Source organism: Haemorhous mexicanus, chromosome 5 (genome assembly GCF_027477595.1).
Source record: "Haemorhous mexicanus isolate bHaeMex1 chromosome 5, bHaeMex1.pri, whole genome shotgun sequence".
Lineage (NCBI taxonomy): Eukaryota > Metazoa > Chordata > Aves > Passeriformes > Fringillidae > Haemorhous > Haemorhous mexicanus.
Window position 1 is genome coordinate 7,407,063 of NC_082345.1, and position 17,109 is coordinate 7,424,171.

The window sequence follows — 17,109 nt, forward strand, 5'->3', positions numbered from 1 at the left end:
TCACCCCTCTGCCTTTCCAAAACATTGACAAAACTCATTTCCAGTTAATTAATTCAAGAGAGGCAGAAGAATAGAAGGTCCTGCCTCTTCATTTTGGGTACCCTCCTATATTGTTGTTGGACCCTGCCACTGTGGAATGTGGCATGAATGAGATGGGGGAGAAGGGGGGGTGAAACTGGGGGGCAGGGGGAGGAGGGCACAGTTAACTCTGTGTGTGCCATAGCTTTGCCCTGGAAGCCAAAAAACATAATCCTCCCTGCACTAGCAAAACAGGAATCACAGCTTTGTATTGCTGGTATTTGTGTACAGTTACTGCAGCTGGATTATCTTCAGCCATGTCTAACTCAGAGGTCTCAGAAAAATTAACATGTTCATGTTCTGGTTGACAGTTAATCCCACACTTAAATAGAAAGGCAAGTTCATGTCCTTAACTCCATATTACATGTAAACAGACCTTCATCCATGTGCATGAGCTTTTGCTCCTCCAGCTGAATTTTTGATTTAAAAATGGAAGAAAGTACCCTCTGGTTTGAGAAACACATTGTACTGCTTAAAACTGATGGTGAGTAGAGCTGGACTGCTAAGGTCATTTCAAGTTAACAGAAGGATGTTGGTGTCTGCCATGCCAGCCTGGTGGGACTGTGGAATTGAGCCAGTGGGATTTTAGACACCTGTTGGTTTTAAAGGCAAGGATAGAAAATTCCTGTCTACAGCTGTTTGTTAAGTAAATGATGTCTGAAAAGGAATAATGGCAATAGGAACAAAGACTCTAACTCTTATTTCTTTTAGTGACTTTTTACTTAAAAAAATAAATAGGGGAGAAAAATTGTCTTTGCTTTAGCAAGGAGTAAATGTGAATATAAGCAAATTGATTTGTTTGCTTTTAAAAAATAACTTGACAGGACTATTTTGTTGGGTGTTAAAATTGTGTTGAAGTGCTGTCATACACAGGTAGGTTTGTTGGCTTTTGCTGGCTGAATGGAAATGTGACTGTGGTTCTTCCTGAGCACATGGTTTCTCAATGATTTCCTTAAGCCTTAATGATTGTGTTTAGGCCAGAATTCATTTAACATTTTCATTACTGTCACATAAGATTTAGAGCTTGTAGGGGTTTTTGATCTTACCTCCATAACACAATGGAAGATTCATACTTCTACTACCTAAATGGAAAAAAAAAATAGTTCTACTCTTACAGGAAAAGAAAAAAAGTGGTTGTTTGGAAGATTGCATCATTCAACTTTGAAAGGAAAGAATTTAACTTTTGCTAACAAAGGAGCATCAAATATGACACTATCTGAAATAAAGTGAAGTTGTTCTTAATTTGGTAACTAGAAAAATATAAACACTTTTATTTTAGTGCCACTACTTAGGAAACTTATGGTAGATAATCTGACAAAGTGAGGGGAAAAAATTATTCTGAACAGAAAATGGACTTTCTGTGCTTTCTGTGTAAGGAAAAAAATGCAAAGAATTTCCTTTTATTTAGGGTGATAAAGAGTTAAAATCCTGTTCACAAAACAAATCCAGAGAGAACTTTGGTTGTGGAAAAAGCAGTGGGAGTCCCTTTTCTTTTTAAGCAATGAGGAGTAGACAGGGTGGGGTTTTTTTAACTTGATGGTTGTCTACCCACCGATAGAATACACACAGACCCATAAATATAAGCCAAATAATAACAAACACAAAAAAAGATTAAAAGAGTTTTGTGTGTTTCAGTACATAATGGAGTAATAGTTGTGTTTTCTAAAAGGGAAATGTAGGGCTTTCTTAGTGGAGAACATGCTGATTACTGTATTGTGAGTGGCTGGCTTTTGATTTTCCAGGATGGATTAATTCTCGGAAGACAACAGCTTCCCTGTCCTCCCCCAGTGGAGTCCTGGTCTCCAATAGACTCGTTTTATATGCTTGGGGATTAATACAGCACAGCAATCAGTCATAAAAAGCAAGCTTTAGTGAGTTTGTAAAGGGGCAGAACAGGCAAATCAAGTCTTGTGACCATCTTACTGCTTTTGAGTGCTTTCAAACAATAGTGATCAGATTTTTTTTTTTCTTTTTTTTAAGGTCCATTTGTTATTAAAAGAGAATAGGGAGCTGGTTTTTCATCCTAAGTGGAGAGATTCTGGAAGAGCTTTCTGGCAAATTGTGAGAGATAACCTGAAATGTTTGCAAAGCTCTGAATATGCTTCTAATAATTTAAGTGATTTTTGCCTAAAGTGCTTGTGCAATATGTTTTTAAATACAACCCAAAAAAGGGGGAAAAGTCACAGGCAGTTTATGCCATTGTCACAACCTTTATTTAACAGTCAGTTTGCAAGTGTTTATGTAGTGAGAATCAAAAAAAAAGTCCACTTGATTTGCAAATGAGGAACTACTAAAAATGTGAGGCTCTACCCAAAATTACCCTCAGTCGTTGTACCAAGCCTGAGCTGTGTCTTGGGGTTGTACTGTTTTAGAAATCCCTGTCTTCTTAGTGTGGACTTCTTTGTATTAAATGGGGGGAGTTTATGAAGCAATGCAGAAGCATTTTAGTAGGACATTGTTCCCTGTGAGGCTGGGGAGGCCCTGGCACAGGTTTCCCAAAGAAGCTGTGGCTGCCCCATCCCTGGAAGTGTCCCAGGCTGGGTTGGATGGGGCTCGGAGCAAGATGGGATAGTGGAAGGTGTCCTTGCCTGTGACAGAGGGAACTTGGAACTGGGTGATCTTTAAGGACCATTGCCACACAAACCATTCTGTGATTCTGTGATTCCCTGGACTTTCCACTTCTGAAAATCCCAGCGTCCCCCTTGCGCAGTGTGCGCCGCCGGCTCCCCGCGGTGCTGTCCAGGGTCCTGACAGAGAGCTGCCCCCTCTCTCTGGAGCCCTTTCTGGAACAGCCTCTCCATGTCGAGAGCTGGTTCCATTCTCTTACAGCTTGGCCAAGGCAGAACCATTCCAGTGGGGGGGTTTCATCCTGCTTTTGGCTTAATGGGTTTCTCTAAGGGAACTTTCTCTTCCAGTAGTTTCTGATAACATCCAGCAATTTCTGAGGATGAGAAACTGGCATTGATTTTTGAAGAGGTCTTTAGTATCCCTAAAACACCTTTGTTTTGAAAGCTTTAGCTATTCCTGAGATAAATGAGGGTAGTGAATGTTCCTCTTGCATAATCCAGCCTGAACTTTGCCACATTGTAAGCTCTGGAAAACTTTAGTTTATACACTGGAGGTAGAGACATGGGGGCTGAGCTGCTAAATTTACTGAAATGATGTTCCAGTCATGGATCCAGTGTCTGTACAGGACATTTCCCATAGCTGTTGCCCCTCACTAGGGTGGTGCTGGCAAAAGAAGGCAAGAGCTGAGAAACTCCCTGCATTTCTCTCAGACCTGCCTGGTGGTGTCCATCTAACATGGAATTAGGAACTAGACTGGGGAAGGCAGAAGCAGATAAAAGTGGATTGTAGTTGAGAGGGAGGAGTTCACGTCCCAGGGAGAACTCCTGGGAGATGGAAAGCACGTTGTCAGTCAAATGAGAGAGTCTTGTTAGTTTGCATCTTCCTTCCTGCTGTCTGGACACTTGTAGAAATTTGTTGTCCAAAAAGTGTATTTTTAGGAAGAGCCTCCATTTCTCCAGATTAAGATAAAAGAGTTGTCTTCTTTCACCCCAAATTTCATTTGGACAGAATTGGCATTTTATTGCTTGTAATTGCCCTATAGAATCATGAAATCATTTAGGTTGGAAAAGAGCTCCAAGATTATCAAGGATACTCGGGAATTTTGCTCAGCATTTTCTGCCGCTTTAGAGCTTACTCTAAAAGTAGTGTATAATTCAGAGAATACCTAAATAGTTAAAATATTTAAATAGTAAAGAGAAAATATACAAACAAATCAGAGAATTCTAGTTTTGCATGGATTTTCATGGGAAAGGAAAACACAGCTGGAGGTAAAGGCCAAGGGAAGCCAGAGCATTTAAAATTAACCTCCTGCTTTTTTGCTGCATGGCATCTCATCTCATCTCATCCCATCTCAGTTCAAAAGTGGAGCTGATGCCACACCAGTGATGACGTGGAGATGTCACAGAAGTTCCTGAGCAAGACACACTATAAGTTGCACTTGGTTTTGTTTAAATGTAAGATGGCTTCCATAACACATTTATGCTAAATTTTAAAGTTTCTTTCATTTTTGAGTACAAGTAAATATTAATGTAGAAACATAATTGCACAAAAGGGATTTGTGTTTGATTTTTCATTTTGTCATTTAGGAAGTATTTCAACCCGTTTGTCCACTTGCATTGTTACACAATGCCTTTAGTTCTGTAATAATTTAAGAGTTCTGAAAATCTTCATGCTTTAGCATACATTCATAGTTAATATTTGTTATAAGACAAACAGTCCAGTCAGTTATGTGGGGTTTTTTGTGGTGTTGTCTTAAAACACTGGAGTTTTGAAAATGTGACCAAAGTAGGCACAAAAGCTGTGTTGCCTTAGGAAAAAAATCTTGATCAAGCTCTGAAGTGGTAGTGCAATTAAATAATCCATAGCAAGTCCTCAGTCTCAGTGGAGAGGGGATTTTCAGCTGTTGTGCTGTGCAGTTTTGGTTTTGAAATTGTGTTTACTATGATTGTTTATTATAATCATAGAATGGTTTGGATTGGAAAAGATCTCTTAAGACCATTGGGTCCAGCCATTCCCCCAGTACTGCCGAGGCCACCACTAACCATGACAGCAAGTGCCACATCCACATGGCTGTTAAACCCCTCCAGGGATGGTGTAGTGGACAAGTAAGAAGTAAGGAATGTTTCTCCAATGCCTCTCTGAATATTAAGTTTTGAAAGTTAGTCTTGAACAGTCTCTAACAAAAATTTTAGCAGTGGCTTTATTTTAGAAAATAAGGCACCCTGTTTGAAGGCCATTAAAATCTCCTGTTGGTACATCAGGCAAACGAGCAATAACGTTTTGATAAATGGGAAAAGCAAGCAATAAACTTTTTCATGCATCAAGGGAGCTTTGCCTGGATGCCAGTGAGCAGCCAATGAACTTTAAGGGAGCAGAGATGAAGTTCTCCCCAGACATGCTGTTCCTCTAAGGTAGGTATGACAAGGCCACTCTAAGCGAGTGCCCAACCTGCTGCAGGTTTCAAAACCTACAAAGTGTCAGGGTCTTTGCTGTGTGTGCTGTTATTTGCTGTCCTGGCTGCTCCTGTGATGCTGCTTGTGCCCCACCCTGCTGGTCCTGCTGCTGAGTCCCTGGCAGCTCTTGGAGGGACTTCACTGGGGATGGTTTTCCCCATTGCACTCCATGAGTCAGGACTGGACTCACAGAGGAGGTAACCCCTTTCCTGTGCTTCTTGGAATTGTTCTTGGCATTTCCCTACTTTGCCATTTTATCTCTTTCTTTCCTTCTTTATGGAAAAAAAAAAAAAAAAAAAGGAGCTGAATGATCGCTTTGGATTCCAACATTTAAGCTCATTTGGGTTTTCATCTTGTTTTCCACTATGCTGAGAACCTAATTCCTTTCTGCAATTTTAGACTGGGGCAAAACTCACCTGTCCTCACCTTAAGTGGATCAGAACAGATGGGGATTCCACCACTGCCCTGGGCAGCCTGTGCCAGGGCTGGATGGCCCTTTCCAGGAGGAGTTTTCCTAAACAGCCACCCTAAACCTCCCTGGCACGGCTGGAGGTCATTTCCCCATGTCCTGTCTCTTGTTAGTCAGGAGAACAAACCAATCCCTCTGGCTGCTCCCTCCTGGCAGGGAGTTGTGCAGAGCCAGAAGGTCTCCCCTGAGCCTCCTTTTCTGCAGGCTGAGCCCCCCCAGCTCCCTCAGCCACTCCTGGTGTTCCAGCCCCTTCCCCAGCTCCATTCCCTTCTCTGCACACTCCACCCCCTCAGTGCCTTTCCTGCAGTGAGGAGCCCAGAACAGGCTCCCAGATTCACAGTGCCTCAGCAGGGCCAGCACAGTGAGCTGTTCAATGGCTGCTTATAAAAGCATTTGGCTTTCATGACACATCCTATGTCTATTGCTTCTTTTAATTGTATTTAAACCTTTGACTAGGAATCAGTTTAGCACTCAGCATTTGCGGTTCTCTGTTGGCACTTTTCTCAGGGAACAGGTCATGGAAATAGTGTTCATGGACTTTTCTGAGGGTGCAGCTGGGGGAGAAGAATCACTTGGCTGCTTCATATTACCTCTGTTTTAATTGGGGAGGAGGTTGTCTACATTTGCCACAGAGCTATTGAGCTGTTAATGTTAAATGTAAGAATTAAAGTGGAGGAAGGGAAGAGCATGCTGGAAGAATATTTGAGATAGGCTGAGTAAAAAAGATAATCCCTAAAAAAAGAGATCTAAACAGTTATAGAATCATAGAATGGTTTGTGTTGGAAGGGACCTTAAAGCTCATTTCATTCCACCCCCCTGCCATGGGCAGGGACACCTTCCACTATCCCAGGTTGCTCCAAGCCCTGTCCAGCCTGGCCTTGGACACTTCCAGGAGTGGGGCAGCCACAGCTTCTCTGGACACCCTGTGCCAGGCCCTCACCACCCTCACAGGGAAGAGTTTTCTCCTAATATCTAATCTAAGCCTACTCTCTTTCAGTTTGAAGCCATCCCCCCTTCTCTTGTCACACCATGTTCTTGTGAAAAGTCTCTCTCCATGCAAGTCCAAGCTGACAGTGTCTTAACAAAAAAACTTGAAGCAAGCCTTGCAGATCAAGGCACTGTGGCAGGGCAGGGGAGAAGTAGATTTTTACTTTAGCAGTGATTTTAAAAGAGAAAAAAAGCAAATTCTGAAATTGTTGATAAACCATTTAGAAAACCACATTTCCCCAGACATGGGATGTAGAGTGGCTGATATTTCTGTTCCTTGCCCCCTTTATTCTGCACCATGCATTTCTTTTCTTATGAACACCACAGGCTGTGCCTACTTTTGATTAGAAGTGAGGCTGATTTACTTACACAAGGGGGAAAAAGGCAGTTTTACATGTGCAATAAATGGGAAAACATTGATAAGGAAATAATGGATGAAAATGCCCAGATTTTTTCACGGGTAAAAAGCATCCTTAGTGACTCCTTTGAGAAGCCTCACCCTTAATTTTAAGTCTTCTAAACTGGGCCAACAGGCTTGAGCACATCATTTCTGCCCCTCACCAAGGGTAAAGTGAGTGCATAACACTGCAACAAATCACCAAGGGATCTTACTAATAGTGTCATTAAAATTACAGCACATCCCTTGTCACTGTAAATGTTTGTGTGTCATGTAACTGTTGGCTTCACTCTCTCCTTGTCTTGCAAACTGTTCCTTACTGGAATTGTTTATTACTGCATTTAGACAGACCTTGGCACCTCCTATCAACTGCTCTCTAGGCCAACATTAAATTTTGTTTTAAAAGCAGGGTTTTTAGCCACATATTTTATAAAGTGGTGCAATCCCAGTCTTTGCCCCAAGCCCATGTTTGATGATACCAAGATGTGTCTGGAAGAGTTTCCTCCTCAGTTCTGTGTATTTCTCATTGCCAGGGCTTTTTTCTAAATTGCAGCTGTCTGTTGTGAGTCTGCACTGCATGGGTTAAAGTTTATTTTTATATTAAGACAAGCTTTCATTATGTTTTCCCTCTTTCCCCCTCTCTCCCACCCCCCCAGTTTGGAACTTTAGGCTTTCTAGTTAAGCTTTTATGGTGGCCACAAACAGGTGCGTGCTTTACAGAGGGTCTCATTCTGCAGCTCCCCCTGGCATCCCTGGCCTCCTGAACTCCCTTTTGCTACCTCCTTCCCCCTCAATAATTTTTTATGAATGACAGCTTTTCAGCACCCTGGGAACAGCTTGTTGGGAAGAACACTCTTTGTGGGGTGCAGGCAAATCCTACACATTTCTCTGAGGGTTTTCTGTGAAAGGGCTGGTTCTGTGCTGCAGGTATGACGTACGTGTGGACTCCCCCTCCCTGCTGCTCCCCCACCTCCCCCCTCTATGATTCACTGTGATAAATCTGCTTTTTAATAAATGCTGGTAGACTCTCACCACAGGTGCTTCTCAATTAAAATCCACTTTGTTTAAAAACTGCAGGCTTGTTTAACTGAGCCCCTGGGGAGAGTTGTCAGATCCTAGGATAGGTGACACAAATGGGTTGGTGACCCTCTGGAGCTGCATTGAAAATACCATATCCTGGGGGACCAGAGGGCAGCACCACTCTGAAAACAAATCCTCGCATTTGAGAATCCCTGGGACTTGTCATTTCAGTGTGGGGCCTTTTTAATCCATCTTTTAACATTTTGTTTTGTTCCTGCTACCCTTCTCACACCCCCTCCCCCCCCAAGTACTTTCGCCTTTTTTCTAGTTCTGATTTAGCTGTTTAGAAAATACAAAGGTAAAAGGAACATTTATTTTTTTTCCAAGAACTGTCTCTCTTTTCTAAAGATATTTAAAGATTCTAAAGATATTTAAAGATTCTAAGGACATTAAAAGTATTCTAAAGATATTTGCAAGAAATTAATTGGAATGGCAAAGCAGGGTGTGGAAAAAAATATTTGGAAAAAAGAAAAAGGAAATTGAAAGTGAATTGCTTTTTTTTTATTATTATTACATTATTTTTAAAGAGAAAGGAAAATGTACTCTTGAGTGATCTGAACTTTCCCCTGCCTTCTTAGACGTGTATTTTTAGCATTTTGAATACATGTAATGTTCTCAGATATTGCTTACCAGAGCACTTTGAAATAACTATAGAGGGTGGATGGGATGACTCAGGGGACTGGTAATTGAATGCGGAGCCTTTTCACCTCCAAGTCCCCAGTTTGGATCGAGCCCAAGCTGAGAGCGACCTCGTGGTTACCCTCAGATGGGTGTTTAGTGGCCTGTCTGAAGTGAGTTGGTGGTCTCAGTCCAGCTCTTGGCAAGCAGCTCCCACATCACAGCAACCACGGCTGCAGTCGGTGCCAATTATCAGCCGGGCTGGCAGTGCCGGCAGCAGGGGAAGGATGGAATTAGTGTGTGCTGCTCCTGCTGTCAGAGGTGGTCCCTGCTGCTCTGGGAGCCCTGCAGCAGCAGCAGCAGCTGGGCTTGGTGCTGCTGGCCTTGTGGGATGTGTGTTCCTGCACAGCTCCCGAGTGCTGAGCTGGGTCCCCGTGTGGGTTTGGTTTTGCTTTGCCTCTGCAGGTTATCAGCCCCTTGGTTCAAGGGCCTCTCCATGCATGGGGGTTTCCTACACGCCCTTTGTCAGTCGGATTTGTCTCTTGACATCCCTGCTAAGCCTGACAAAAAAGAGATTCTTCGTGTTTGTGAGTCCAGAGAAGGGAACGGAACTGGGGAGAGGGCCTGGAGTACCAGGAACAGCTGAGAGAGCTGGGGGAGCTCAGCCTGCAGAAAAGGAGGCTCAGGGAGGACCTTCTGGCTCTCCACAACTCCCTGACAGGAGGGGGTAGTCAGGCTCTGCTTCCAGGGAACAAGGGACAGGACAAAAGGAAATGGCCCCAAGCTGTGCCAGGGGAGGTGCAGGTTGGACATCTGGAGGAATTTCTTCACCAAAAGGGTGGCCAGGCATTGGCAGGGATGGCACAGGGAGGTGGTGGAGTCCCCATCCCTGGAGGTGTCCAAGGAATGCCTGGACATGGCACTCAGTGCTCTGGAATGGGTGACAAGGATCAGTCCTAGGTTGGACTCAATGGCCTTGGAGGTGTTTTCCAGCCTGAATGGTTCTGTGAGTCTGTGATTTCAATCCCTTTGTTTGATAACAGTAGTCACACTTCTGGTAACTCTCAGCTCCCAAAGTTTCCATACCACCCCATTATTTTGCAGTCCTCTTTCTGAAGTGGTTTTACATTTTATCTAAAGTTTTTTTTTCTGAAACTAAACTAAAATGTTGTCATTTTGAAAGTGTGGGGACAAAATAGATAATTCTTATCCTTTAAAATCCCTTATAGCAAAAAAAAAAAAAAAAAAACCACTTGCATAAATTTCTTGTATTTTGGGAGTTTTAGAGTATAATCCTCACAGAGATTCTGGATGGATCTTTAATGGGCTCCAAAGGCCACAGAGGATCCCTCTGCTGGCAGTGAGATTTTGGGTTGATAAACAAATCTTATCTGTGGCAATCTGTCTGCAAAATCATGACAATTTTCACATGTTAAAGAAAAGTTGAAGTAAATATGGTTTGCAACATTTTATGCTGAGAGACAGTTTTTTCCAAAAAGAGGGAGTTCATTTTTCACACTCTACATTTCATTCAAGGGAATGATAGTAACACAATTCTAATCAAAATAGAGTGGGTTTTCCCCCAAGTACTAAAATAAGTCCCTTAGAAACCCATTTTTTATTTTTTCCCCCTGACTCTTAATGTTAACTGTGGTTTCTGTAAAAATAAACATTTCCTCAAGGTATTGGCAGCCCAAATAGAGATGCTGAAACTGAATGTAACAAGAGTGACCTTATGAGGATTTTTTACCTCTTAATTGAGACAAATGACTGAAGTGAATAGCACAAATAGAAACAATGTATATTTTTATGCTTGTGATTAAGCTTAAAAATTAAGCTGGTATTGGTAAAATGGTAAGGAGGATTTGGTAAAAAAGGAGATCTAAGTATTCCCTGTTGAGGAGGACAGGGATGCAACTTTTGAAATCTGTAGTTTAGGTTGGGATAACATCCTGCTGCACACATCCAAGTTACTAGTTAGGTTGATTTCCTCATTTCTGGTCACTCACTGATAGATGATTTGGCCAGGCTTCACTTTGGAGGGGATGGATTTGGGCTATCCTTGCAGAATATGGTTTATTTTTATCCAATAGGAAGGTATAAGGAACTAAGTGGGAGACCACCTTTCTGGCTGGGAACAGCACTGCTGGAGATGAAGAGAAGCCTGGCTCAGGGCTTTCTCTTGTCTTTTGGACAAGCTCAGGAAATTAACTCTTGGAAGGGTCTACAAGGATAATCCCATGCTTGGTGTCTTGAGCAGTCTGGAAAAGAGGCAAAAATGATTGCTGTAGGCAGGTTGAGACCAGTGGGCAAAGCCAAGAAGATGCTGTGAGTGATTCACCTCAGTTGAGAAACTCATGTATCCCTCACCTGGAGCTGATGGTGGTAGAGCTTTTCCTCTTTAAAGCTCAGGCAGGAAGGAGGACTGTGTATAACACTGCCCTGAAAACTTGTCTTGGAGCACATGTTCATGGTGGAAGTGCTGTAAGCCTGGAGGAGATGAAGTCTTCTAAATAATGATGGTTTATGGAGGAGGTGGTGCTTTCTTCTCACAAAGGAAGGACATGGCCATGAAAAAAGCTGTAGTGGAAACAGTTGGCAAGGTCACTCTGTCTTGTCTCAAGAATGTCAGGAAGGAGGCCTCCAATCAAACCAAAGCCCTAGGAGTGGGGCTATCAGCATTTCTTTCTGCTCAAATAGAATTCTTGTTCAAGGCACTTCCAAATAAGGGTGAGGAACTGAGCACTGCAACCGCAAGATGACAGTGCAAGGCTGTTAAAACCAAGGCTCCTTTTTCTTTCTACTTAAAATAATCCATGTCCAGCCATGAATCAAAGGTCCTCTGTAACCTGCCTTGCTCCAAAATAGACTGACAGAAACATATACAAATCCTTCTGGAAAAATAAATGATGAGAAAAGCTTTAGCTGGGAGCTCCAGAGTAAGAATGATTAGCAAGTTGCACTGTTGACTTAACGTGATTTTAATCATGGGCTTATTGTTCATCTCAAGGCTAAAAATGCCATGGTGTGTGAGGTGAGCACAAGGCACGTAGAAATTACATGGCAAAAGTAGAATTTGCATAATATGGTAACAGTAGAAGCAAAAAAACCAAGAGAACAAGGGGCAGAATTCCTGGCTGGTATGAATTAACCTGAAATCAGTGGAGCTTTACTAATCCATACCTTTGAAACCCTCCCCTTCAGCATGCCAGGGCTACAGCAGCAGTGAGCCATGGGATAGTTGTTGAGATGCCTTGCTGAAGTAAGAATCAAAGCACTGTGCCACTGAGGGAAAGAAGGAAAGAGCAATTTTAGCATGTAAGATTAGGGCAGTGCTGTCAGGGTGGGACCAGCCTGGAGTCTGCCAGTGCTTGAGCCCACTTACACTTTGCATCAAGTTCTAAATATTCGGGAAGCCTTTGCATGATGTTTTGATTTCAAAAGCTATCTGGCAGCCCAAGTGCCCATACCTAACAATTAAACCAATAAATTCAGAGGCCAGTCTTTTAAGTTCAGAGCTTCAAATGCTCTCACTAGTGCATTATTCATGGGCTTGGGTTTGTCCTTTGATATCTCTCTATGGTGTGATCTGTAGAGCAGAAGAGAACCCACATCTGTCTGTTTACACCACCCTGGAAATTCTTGTGGGCAAACAAAAAAGTCAACCACAAATAACTGCTGGGCTACCAACAAACATAGTATCTGGAGTGCCTCCACCCACCTGCCATCAGGCAGACTTCTGAATCTCATTTGAAATGGGAAAAGTCAGATCAGGGTGGGAGGAAGAAGTGGAGGGAGGGCTGGAGGGGAAAAAAAACTAGATTGAAAGAGTAACCTGAAATTAGCAGAACTAGGAATTTTGTTGTTTTGTTTTGTTTTTTTTTTTACATGGAGTGGGTCACATGTGGGCCCTGAGCTGAGCATCAAGGCATGGCACAGTGGACATCCTTCAGCCAGATCTTTGACTCATTGTGGGGCTGAGGACTGAACAGATTTCAGCTAAAAGGGGGCAGGTTCTTCTGGACTGAGGAAGAGGAAAGGTGAACAGAAAACATCCTGTAAACCATTTTAAAATTCATGAAAGATTCTTCAATAGGATGCTGGGAAAGGCTGTAAATTCCTGTATCATTTGAGCCACTGGGGACTCTGGTCATTCTCAGCCTAGCTGCAGGGTCTCTTTACATTGTTGTGGGTCTTATTGGAGGGAGATACAATTTCCTTTGGCTTGAAAAGTTTCCCAAAGCTTCCAGTGATGGTTTCCTTACCAAGGCTTTCACTCACCCAGATATTTTCACATACCTGAACTAAAGCATTTGGGTAGTGTTCTCAAAATCAATGGAACTAGTTACATGCTTAAAAGTAGGCATCCACAAAGTTGGATCTCATCCTATAACCCTTTTAATTCTTGAGAAGTATGGAAAAAACTCTGATTTATTAAGCTGATCCTACACGATGCTTCTCGGTTTGCAGTGTTCAGAGAGATTTAATTGTTATTTATCTCACACTAATATCCAATCACTTGGACGTTTCACCTTAACTTGATTTATGACTAAAAAAATAAAGCCATGGTGGAGATGAGGATTTCATTGTCCATAAATAGCTTTTCAGTCAGGTGTTACATCTATTTCTGAGGCTTTAATTCTTGAAGAGGTGATTTCTCCCCGGTGCAGATCATCTCATGTGCTGGAGTATACCACACTGATGTTGACTCCCCTGCTTGGAAGTTTGTTAGTCTTACTGCTTTTATTTCCTGAATCTGGGGAGCAGTTTTTCCCCTTCCAGCTGTGGTCAGTTTTCTGAGAAAGGGTGGCCTTTTTGACTCCTCCTGACTTTCTCCCTTGCTCTGTTTATCCTTGCTGCAGAAGATGGCCACAATTCCTCCATTTCGTGCAAATTGGAGGTAGTGCTAGGGTCCCTGGCAACTTCCCAATACAGGTCTCAGATGACTTAAATGCTTCCCATGGGTACATTGACACATTATTGAGCAATTACATTCTCTTGTGGCAGTCATCTGTGGAATAAGTAAACTGCCTCTGTGAGCCCCACGGTGATATCATGCACCATAAATGCATGCTTGGCCTCCATTGTGTCAACAATCCCTCACGTTCTCAAAGGCAGAAATGCCAGTATAATTCTCAAACTACACTGGCTAATAAACAGGTTCATTTTATTACTAGTTTCTACCTTGAAGGGCAAGATTAAATTTAATTTATAAGGCTACTGTAAAAGGAGAAGTCATATGGGTAAGCATGAAGTGATTATTTGTTTATTCACTCTAAATTTATTAATTTGGGGTTTGGGGAGTGCAAAGGGAGGCCAGCAGAAGAGAGTGACTTACATTTAAGTCTTATTTTTTTTTTCTTCTGGGTAGAGGAAGGTTGGTCATGAAGATCATTTTCTCATCAATAACTTTGGCAAGACTATGACACACTTTACTGATAACTCCCAGATCTGCTTGCACAAGCAGAATATTTATGCAACAAAATGTCAAGTAACGTTCTCCTGAAAATTAGGAGATCTTGATTACACAGTGTAGTGTAAAGGTAATGGTGTAGTGAGTCTTTTTTTTCCCCTCCCTTCAAAAAAAATTGTGTCTAAATGTTTTGTAAAACTTGGAAAACTCCCAAGGACAAAGTGTAACTAAAAAGGTGTCATGGCTGATTGTGTACTCATTAATAGCTGTCATTAATGAGCTAGCCTGTGCTTTGGTGCTTTCTCCAGCCTTTGTGTGTCCTTCAGTGATGTGTGGTTGAGGCTGATCGCGCTCAGCCCAGCACAAGGGGAGTTTGGGGTCCCAGCACAGCTGGGGCACGTCCAGCTCTCACCCACCAGCACCCCCGAGTCCTTCCCCAAGGGCTGCTCTGGATGACACTGTGCTCAGATAAATTTTATGGCCACCAGGTGTGTTGAGACCTCCGAGAGAGGGAAGCCCAGCACTCCTGCCTGAATCGCCCTGAGGTGGATGTGACAGCACAGGGTGTCCTACACGAGGCCAGTCGTGTTGTTTCCTGTGGATCTTTGTTGTGGCTGGGGACAGAGCACAGATCCCAGTGTGCTTTTCAGGGTTGTACAGGATTATTCAGTCTGGGTGAATGACTACCCTCTGCTTTGTCATCAGAGAATATTTATGACCATCGAAGGAAGGCTGAGTTCCTGGAGACGGGATAACGCACGGCTTTCTGCTGCCAGACACAGAGTTCCTTCCCGTGGTCACACCAATGTTTGTTCATACTCCCACGGACACCACAACTTTTTTGGATAAGGAAGAAGATGATGGAACACAGATGAGGGAAAGAAATGGCCTCAGAGAACTTGGATACGTGGGGGTATTTTTACCCTTTGGGGTTTTTTCTTCCTGAATTTCAATGAGTGACTTATTGGAAACTTCTTTGGGTTTGAAGTGTTTTTTTTCTTGTTCCACACACACGAAACTGTTTGGGGTTGTTTTGTTTGTCTTTGTTTATAATGCAGCTGAGATAGGGTGACTTGATATTTTTAAAATAGAAAACTGATGCCTTCTGAGGGAATAGGCGGAAGAGAGGAGGACTTTACTAGCTGGAAAAGTCCTGTGGGTCACACCAAGGACAACTTGCTACTGTGAAGGTTGTGCTGGATATGGCAGGGAGGATTTGGTGAGTGCTGCTTCTCCTTGGGTGCCAAATCCACTGCTGGTTCTCCAAATGCCAGATCACAAGGATCCCTGCACCACAGCCACATATCTCTTTTGATCTATTAACTGGTTTTTTTCCCCTCTTTCTTTTAAAGCAAATTCTAGATTACACTTTTCCAACCCATGGCATTAGAAAATATCAGGCACTGAACGCCAAGCAGGTGCCTTCAGTTTCACTCACTGAGATCCTGCTATCCTCTATCATTCAATGAAAATAAACCTAAACCAAAAAAATGTCTTGTCTTATTAGTGAGGTAAATTAATGGGATTACAAATCCAGTTTTTTAATTGCTAAGATGCAGAACCCTCACAGAAAACACTCAGCATCTTGTCCTTTCTCATTCTGATCATTGCCAAAGCCTACAAAGCACTGGGAGTTTGGGAGCATCTTCTGGAGCCTGTTATGTGCTGGAGGCTGCCCAGCACACCCTGGAAGGACAGCAGGTTTCCAGAGAAAGGAATTGTCAGCAAGCTGTCCAATATGTTGTGGAACAGGAATGTATGGCAATGCCAGAGGGATTCCAGGGATTACCAATCAAATGAACAGTGTGAGTCTCCACAAGAGCCCCTCCACTTGATGCCTGTTGGGAAAAGCACTGTGCTGTTTTCCATGTTGTGCAATTAAATTAGTAGAGAGTATAAGGTATTCTACTTTTTCAAAACCATCACCCTGGGGATAACTTAATAGTTTGAAAGGAATATTTCCCTGTCATTTCTATGTCTATGTTAAAAGTATTATGCATATGCTAATATTGGCAAGTGATCACTGTAGGGTAAGTCTCTGTGATGGTAATCCTCTTTCCCTTCTCTGCTGTCATTGCCATTTCGAAGCCTCCAGAGTTTGCTGTGGGAATTATTCCAACAGGAGACAGGGACTAGAAATTAATGAAATAAATGCTTTTGTTCTGAGATTTCTGAAAATCGTGTTTGCGCTGGTGCTGATGGGTTCAAACACAAATTTGGATATGCTTTGCTGACTCCTGCAGGTGGATGAAAGAGAGGGAGAAGGTGGCTTTGGTTTTGCATATCTATTATCACCTAATTTTGATTTTGTTGTTCTGAAATACTTGAGGGTTCATATATTTTGAGAAGTTTAGCAAAGGTCTACTTTGTGCAGATGCACCTCAAACATCAGCAGATGAGCTCCAGGAAATCATGTTGGACAGGGCACTGTTACAGTCATCCTTTCTACCACTTCCTCTCAAACTGATATAAACAGATGGATGTTTTTATGTCCTTTCCCTTGGGAAAGGGAGAACTCTGAGCACAAATGATCAATATGTGGCTTTTCCGTGGTTACTTGGGAAACTTCATCCCTGAAATCTTTTTTAATCACAAGACAGAATCCAGCTTTTTGGTTTTCATCTACTGTAAGTTATAGAATCTGGACTATAGGAACACAGCTGGATGAGCTGGCTTATGCAATAATAAAAACAGGTATGTGTGTTTGTGAAAACTAAGGAGTTGTGAAAAGGGAAATAATACTTTTAAAATAGTGAGTCATTTTAGATTTTTGATGTACTGTAGACTTCCATATTCATTCACTGCTCCTTCCAAGCATTTCATGTTTTATTTTTTCCTTCAGCATTTTTAGCAGATTTATGGAAGCTGGATTTGATGGCTTCTGGAACACCATGATTTCTCTTCACTTAGTGCCCTAAGTGGGGCAGCCCTGTGTGAACATGAGGTGCAGTGGCTGTTCTGTGGTGATCAGTGCCAAGACACACTGGTGTGCAATTCCTAGATTGTACTTCTGGTTGTATTGCAGCTCTGAACAAATCACACCTGG

At 42.5% G+C, this 17,109-nt stretch overlaps 1 long non-coding RNA gene across 1 annotated transcript; it reads left to right on the forward strand.

Annotated features, from left to right (window-relative positions):
• The first annotated feature begins 207 nt into the window (after positions 1-207).
• On the forward strand, positions 208-16,231 carry LOC132327050 (uncharacterized). Its single transcript, XR_009486428.1, has 2 exons — positions 208-562; positions 14,769-16,231. It is a non-coding gene; the product is annotated as an uncharacterized LOC132327050 (long non-coding RNA).
• Positions 16,232-17,109: the final 878 nt, after the last annotated feature.